Here is an 8,265-nt window from a genome sequence, read left to right as displayed (position 1 = left end):
CCATCACACAATGCAGCTTTTAAAAAGTATGCAACTGCTAAATTGCATTGGAAATATAGGCAGATTATCTAATGGTTGAAACGATAAAGTACTGTTACTGAGCTGGTTGAAAAAAAGTACAAAGAAACATACATTTTCATTCATTTGGAAAATGTAAAAATTTATATACTAATATATAATCTCTTCACTTTCTCTGATCTACAGATGGATACAATGTCTAGTTATTTTCATGCAGATAAATTGTTCAGAATTCAATTACCAAAGCAAACAAACAAAAATAGACCCTGTTGGGAACACACAGATGAATCTCTTTAAAGGTTTCTATTCTTTAGCAGTTTTTGATGATTTCAAAATTTGCAGCTTTAGCTCTTTTATCATCATCTCTAACTTCTGTCTTGCCTCCCGTTCCTGTCTGAGTTCATCTTGGAGTTCTTGCCTATCAGCCTCAGCATGGTCCAATCTCTGTCTCAGTTCTGCCAGCTGTGCTGCATATTCAGCTTCTTTATCTTTTTCTAAATTTGAGTCACAGGTACATTTTTGTTTCATTGCCTGCTCTAATTTTATGTCTAAATCTGTTCAACATAAAATTCTTCCACTCTTTGAGCATGTTCATTCTGCAAAGATTCAAGCTCTTTCTGTAAATTCTGCTATTCTTCAGGGAGTTCCTTCACAGCTTTTGAGCTACTCAACATTTCAACTTCCATCTGAAGTTGTTGCTTCTTCTGCAAAATTGAGTTCAGTTTTTCCTGTTGTTTTACATAAGTTCTCATTACTTCTTCCATGATTTTTCCATTATCATCCTCACAAATGACATCTTTGACAAGAAGTGGAGATGAAGCTGCAGCATCACGGTCAATTCCCGCCTTACTTGTGTCTCTGGCTAAGTTGCAAGTGGTAGACTCAGGTTTCCTTTTGCTTGTAGAATTATTTGAAACTGATGGATCTAAGTGGCTATATAATTCTCTACTTGTTTTTAGATCCATTTTCTCCTGTTCCTCTAGTGAGACATCTGGATAAGACACTGTTTTTTGATGTTTCCCACTGCTGTGAGGCTTCTCTGAATGTCTTAGTGTAGATCTACTTGCCTCTGTCTTTGTGACCTCTTTAGGCTAGGATACAGCCGAAGTAAGCCACACATTTGGGGCAACCACTTTATCACACATGTATAAGTAGTAGCTAGGGTGTAGAAATGAATGTGTCTGAGAAACATGGTCACCTTCCTGCTTTATAACTGGATACCGTGACTATAATTCCACTCCTGGTGGTGTATCTATCTTGGATTGAGTCCTCTTCCCATTTCTCATGCTGAATTTCTCCTTCATTTCTTCTAAAATTATCTTCAGTTTCTTTTCTTCAGGTGTCCCTAAGTATTTTTGGTTCATGTGAAAATAGCAATGCCATTTGGCTGATTCAAAGCCCCAGTGGCAAGTCCTTTTGTCCGGTGATCTGTGAGAATGCATCACAAATGTCTGGAGCGCAAGCATTCCACAGCACTCCAGACGCTGAATACACGGAGCATCTGGCTGAACATAAAACTGGGGTGCAAATAAATCCTGACATTTGCCTAAGCATTCATGTTCCACTTCAAAGGCACTGCCAGTTACCTTCAACTGAGCCAATGAGTTTTTAGCAGGAAGTATACTACCATTTTGAGGAAAAGTATGTGGCCGCAATAAAGCATTACACAGTCTTTGTGCATCAGTTAATGTGATCAGCCCACAGAATAGGGCATTAAGTGGAAGTATTCCCAGGACCTTTAAGATATGAAGATGGTCTGATGTACACCTTGAACAATAAATGTACAATTCATCACATACTGTATTTATTTGTTGGAGTGAAAATTCTCGGAGAACAGAATTTAGGGCTTGGGGCAAACAGTCTCTTTTCTTCTCCAACCTGAAAACAAGAAATAGACTCCCCTTCCAACAAAGTCTGGGTGAGTTCTGTGGAGCTATCAGAAGGGATGAGCAGTGGACCAGGAAGAACCTGAGGAGATGGAAGAGGCAGAAATACAGTAGGTGACATGCTTTCTTGGGAATACTGAGCGGAAAATGCTGCTGGTCCACCCAGAGAGCTCTGACTACTAAAATGGAATTGTGCCAAAGTGTGTTTCAAACTGGGATTTAAATGTAAAGGTTCAGGCACAGAGGCACAGGTTCTCTTGACATGCTCTTCGTCAGTTTCCATTGGCGCTTCATAGTCATCCAAGTGTTCCTTCTTTACTGTTGGCATCTTGTTTATCATCATTTTTCCATTTGCGTGAATGTCTATCATTTTTTTCACTGGAGGGCTGCCATCATCTTCCATCCTGTTCAGTTTTTTATTTGAGCCCTGAACCAAGGAAAAATTTGTCTGTAGGTTTTCCATTGCTAAAAACTATTGTGTTAAATAAGTCTGAGATTTGTGTTGTTATTTAGTTACTTATTTGAGGAGAGAAAAGCAATGTATACCAATACTTATGGTAACTTACTCTCACAGAAAATTTAAATTTCCAAAGAGACATCTCCCTAAATTAGTCAATAGATTTTGCAACTTTGTTTTGGTTCTGCTTGTACTCTAGTGTAATTTCACTGCAAGTGCTGTAAAATTTCTTATTTTATGTCTAATAACAAAGCAAATAATTTTAAGAGGCACACGTCCGAGGAAGCCTTTATTTTCTTAAATTCTTCATATATATGTATTAAAATAAAGTTACCAGTTCTCTCAACTCAAGATGTCCAAGTTCAACACAAGTTTGGTTTGGCTTTAAGCACAACATGTGAAAAGTTTATGCAATTACTTGTGTCAGAATTATGCACCCGAATTTAGTATTTGGTATCAACGACACCAAAAGGAGAGAAAAAAGTATCTTCTCTAAAAATGATGATCTGTTGGTCTGTGTAGACAAAATGAAGGCTTGTATAAGTCCTCACACCAGTAAGAAGAGCTTCTGACTCCACTTGAACTTGTACAATTAAAAACGAAACCTAAAGAAAAATTGCCCAGTTATCTTCAAGGATTACTGTTCATTTTTCTTTTACTTAATCTTAAAACAAACCCAAAGGGTTAAGGGCCAAGGCCACTAGCCAACGTACTGATTTCGCCCCCTACGGGAACACCTCAGCCAACGCAGGCCAAGGAAGAGGGCAGGAGGCGAGACCTAGAATGGGGGAGCCCCCAAACCCTGAAATCCTCGGCCCACGCAAAGCCACCCACCCACCTCAAACCCGAGGCGGCGGCGGCGGGGGCGGGGGCCAGCAAGGGACCTGGGACGCCTCGGGGCGTGCAAGGGGGTCGCGGGAAGTGGAGGAAAAGGAGTCCCCTAACACCTCCCCTCCCCCTCCGCGGTCTCGGAACACCCCAGGGCACTCCCAACAGCGCCCCACTGAGGGGGCCGCGGGGAAGACTGTGGAAATCCCCCGTACACCCGCTCCCCAGGAAGTTCTCGGGTTTACCTCACCACCCCTAAGGCTGCACCTCCCTCGCCCGCCCGGGATCAGAAGAGAGAGGGGCGCGTGGGGCGCCGAGCAGGGATCTCGCAGCCACTGGGCGCCGACCAGCAGGGTGGAGCCCGGGGCAGCCCCGCGCGGCGCAGACGGGCGACGGGGGCGGGAGAGGGCGGTGACGGGCGTCCCGGTCTCCGGAGTCCCGACGGCTCCCATGTATCTTTCACGTCTTAGACATTGCGCCAGTTAGACTGAGCATCCCCTTCCTTCCGCCTGTATTCCACCCCAATTCACTGTAGGTGCAAGTCTTTGCAATTACATTTACAGTATGCCAGGGAATCTCGTACTCCATCTACCACATTGCCATCCAGTCCTTGCGTGATCCAACTTGAGAATCCCATTCCTAGAATCTGCTTTCTAGGACTACTCTTGGCACCAAATGTCTTAGGTTAGGTTCCCTAGAAGCAGAGCCTGAGGGATTTGCTCTTAGGAAAAGAGAGATAGAAGCAGCATAGGAGAGGGGAGAAAAACTAAAGAAGAATGTGGTTTCGAAGACCGGCATTGGTCTAATGCCACAGGGAAACTCTAAAACAAGAACTGTGTCCCCAAATTAGTCTTTTAAGGCAAGGGATTATGTCAGACAGTCATTAACAGTTCTTCTCCCCACTTCCGTCACCACCGAGAGAGGTGGCTCCTGTTTGGTTGAGGGCTAGTTCCAGGAAGGGGACAACTGTGAGTTGTTATCAGCCACCACTGGCAGCAGCTGGAGGATGGGTACATCAACTGGCAAAAAGGATTTGGGTTGATACCAACAGCATCCCTCATAAAAAAATGCATATTTTCTTAAGCTATGGAGACCTGCATACATACAGCACTCGTATTATCTTCAAATAATACTAATACCTGTTTACAATCCCTTATCCACAAGTCCAAAACCCCAATTAAATTCAAGATGGTTTGCGAAGTTTATATTTTTAATAAACTTGGTGCAAATCCTGCAGAAATATAAGTGTTGGATTATGTCTTATAAGACATAATCTTATAAGACATATCTTATGTCTTATAAGACATAATCCAACACCCTCAGCTGGGGTGTTACTTATAAGACATATGTCCCATATTACTTTTTTTTTTTTTTTTTTTGCGGTACACGGGCCTCTCACTGTTGTGGCCTCTCCCGTTGCGGAGCACAGGCTCCAGACGTGCAGGCTCAGCGGCCATGGCTCACGGGCCCAGCCGCTCCGCGGCATGTGGGATCTTCCCAGACAGGGGCACGAATCCGTGTCCCCCGCATTGGCAGGCAGACTCTCAACCACTGCGCCACCAGGGAAGCCCCTATATTACATTTTTTTAATCCAAAAAAATTCCTTATTCTGAAAAAAATCTGGCTCCAAGCATTTTACATATGGAATTATGGACCTGTAGCTACCATTTGCCAAGGTATTAGCATTACATCTGTCAAAAGTAATCCTTAACAATTCTGAAATGGAGATGTCCCCATTTTTCAGATGAGGGATCAGAGGCACAGAAAGGCTAACTAACCTACTCAAGGTCACAAGCTAGTGAATGGAAAAGTCCAATCTGTGAGACTTCAAAGCCTGCTCCTTCCCATTACATCACGGCATCTTCTAGTGAAATCATTTCCCGTTTATATAATACTAGCTGTCAGTAATCTGTGAAGTTTTGCAAAGAACACTGTGAGTTCCAGGAACTCTACTACCTGAACATATTTGAAAACCCCTAGATTTGATGACTTTAATGGTCTTCCCCCACCCCCGCCCCGGGATTCTGTGTGATTCTATAAATTCTAAGCACACTGCCACCGATGGATTTCTACCATTTTTATTTTATTTTATTATTTTTTTGGCCACTCCAGGTGGCATGCAGGATCGTAGTTCCCTGACCAGGGACCAAATCCGTGCCCCCTGCATTGGGAGCAAGGAGTCTTAACTACTGGACCACCAGGGAAGTCCCCTACCATTGTTATTTAACATTTATGGAGAATCTGTGATTTAGCTTTGCACCAAAATGGCAGTTTTCTATTTTACTTACTAGCATTTATTCCTCTCACAGAATAATTTGCATGGGATTAGGAAATGACCGCTTACAAGTACATCATGGTCAAGTGAAAAGAAAATGGGTTTGGGAGTCAGATATAAAATCAAATCTAATTTTTGCCACTTCATTTATTTATTCATTTGGGCTTCTATTTTGACTGCCAGACTTCTATTATGACTGGATACCATATGGTAGATTTTAATATATGTCTTCTTAATTTTTGCAAAATATGTACCAAGTAATAAATCAAAGTTCCTTTATGCAGATAACAAAAAATGTTTGTGAAGGTGTGACTTTTTCCTTTCACAAAATGAGTATAAGAACATTCATATCTTGTATATCCCTTGTGGAATGATTGACCACCAAGTTCAGGTTATCCTGACGATGACTGTATCCAGGGAGACAGAATCTAGGCCAATGATTAACTTCCCAATGCTCATTTAATCTAATTAATTCTTACAGTGGTATTGGGATATCCACTCACAGCTCCTGGAGCAAATGGGACAGCAAATAGGACACAGAGATGGCTCTGTGTTGCATGGCTTCCTCAATAAGGCTCTGTGCTACCTGCCAGAGGCAATGGTTTCTTGCACCAGGGGCTACCCAGCCCTGACATTCATAAAGGGTTCAAGAGTATTCTTACGTTGCCACTGGTATTATTTTACCTTTTATCCGACTTTTCTTCTTTCCCTCAGGGGCTTGAGGTATATTTGGGGCAATAAAGCACAACAGTGAAACTCATTTGGCAATTGGTTGTGAGACTCATTTCCTTAACCTTATTGCCTGGGTCTAATAAAATAGAACTAAAATCCAAGGTATAAGAATGTGAAGTTTTCCACAGCTTTGACTGTGCTCTATTCCCCAGACCATCATCCAATCATGACCTCTAATTTACTAAACTACATAATCACTTTTTATATCACTGATGAGCTTGTTCAGTGGGTTAGAAGAATTTAATTTTGGCTAATTTCAACTCTCAAGTTTGCATATACTGATCTCCAGATACTGTTTTGGAGGCAAAATGGGAAGTGGCACTGATAGCCCATCTGCACACACACCCTCATCCACCCTGACTCCAGCTTTTCTCCTTCATTCTGTATAAAACACTTTTCGAGAGCCAGGAGTTCTCCCCCTCTGGATGGCCGTGTCAGTTAGAGTCCTCCAGGAAGCAGACACCAAGACAGAGATAAAATGCAATAAATCTATTGGGCGTAACATCTGTAGAAGATGAAGGAAAGAAGGAGCAGGAATAGTAAGTGACTGAGGGTCAGACCTTTGACAGTGTTTCCTTTCCTTTCTGAGTCATTGTTCCTTCCAAAATAAAATTTGGCTAATATCTGGATTTAAATATACTCATCATGAACTCGGCACATATTAGGGCTTCCCTGGTGGCGCAGTGGTTGAGAGTCCGCCTGCCAATGCAGGGGACACAGGTTCGTGCCCCGGTCCGGGAAGATCCCACATGCCGCGGAGCGGCTGGATCCGTGAGCCATGGCCGCTGAGCCTGCGCGTCCGGAGCCTGTGCTCCGCAACGGGAGAGGCCACAGCGGTGAGAGGCCTGCGTACCGCAAAAAAAAAAAAAGGCACATATTCATTATGTTTAAGTGATCCTTTTCCAAGGGGGTTATTAGTCTGGGCCCTCAAAGAATCCAAGATGGGATTAATCAAGCAAAGGTTTTATTATGGGAAATTTCTGGAACAGGCTGAGAGAGCTTTCAGACTACCATGTAAGTCTGACCCTAAGTGAAGGAGAGAGGGAGAACAGATTGGGTGAAAGCACCCTAGGCTTCCTTGCAGTCAGAGGAAGGTTTGGCAAAGCCATATGGAATCCCCAAGCCAAAGTCAGTGATCAGAGAAGTCCCATGTCTCCCAGAAACAGGTCTGCCTTAGTATTCTGCCACACTCAGTAATTGATGGGCCAGCCCATGGGAGGCATAGCCTCAGTACAAATGCAGTGATGGATTTCACCCTTCAGCAGCTGGAGCCTTGGTCAATTACCCTCCCTGGTTGGAGGTCTCCCAAGTCACATTCTCATGGCTACCACAGAGAAATAATCATGAAAATATTTTGTAATGCATACATACATGGGCAGCAATATGCTTTACTTTTTTTTAATCATCATCTAAGTTGAGATCAGATAGCTTTACACCAATCATTCTATTTAATTCCAACAATAACTTTGAGATAGAAACTAATATTATGTTTGTTTTATCAATGAGGATAATATGGATCAGAAAGGTTGAGTAATTTGTTTGTAGGTGTGATCCTGGCTGGAATTTAAACACAAATAGATTTGTCTAACTCCAAAGCCAATGTGAAAGGTATTGTGCTTGGGCCTGCATTAGTGAACAAGATAAAGTCCAACCTTCACAGGAGTTTACAGTACCGATAATCCTCTATCCCCTAGTCTTGATAGCTATAATTTATTAATTACTTCTTTGTGCTAGTCACTATACTAAGACATTAGGTCACCAAGTCCTCAACCCTCTCCCTGCTGAATGGGTATTACTAGCCCTATTTTACATATGAAGAAACTGAGGTTTAGAAAAATTATAGCTATAAAGTATAGCTAATATTTATTGAGCTCTCACAATAACCTTATGAAATAGTTGCTCTTATTATTTCCATTTCACAGATGAGGAAACTGAATTGAAGCACAGTTGGTTTAATAGCCTTCCCAAGGGAACACAGCTAAGTGAGTGGTGGAGTCAATCCCAGGTACTCTGGTTTAAGAGCTTGCTTACTTAACCACTATGCTAAACTGCTCAATGCCAGGAGAGCC

General features: G+C 42.5%; 1 pseudogene across 1 annotated transcript; it reads right to left on the bottom strand.

Annotated features, from left to right (window-relative positions):
- Nucleotides 1–321: 321 nt before the first annotated feature.
- Nucleotides 322–2,367, bottom strand: LOC309957328 (ski-like protein; annotated as a pseudogene). The gene has a single exon. The product of its transcript is annotated as a ski-like protein (transcript).
- Between the last annotated feature and the right edge of the window lie 5,898 nt (nucleotides 2,368–8,265).

Source organism: Leucopleurus acutus (genome assembly GCF_964270905.1).
Source record: "Leucopleurus acutus genome assembly, chromosome: 2".
NCBI classification, from domain to species: domain Eukaryota; kingdom Metazoa; phylum Chordata; class Mammalia; order Artiodactyla; family Delphinidae; genus Leucopleurus; species Leucopleurus acutus.
This window is presented reverse-complemented; position numbering and strand designations above follow the sequence as displayed.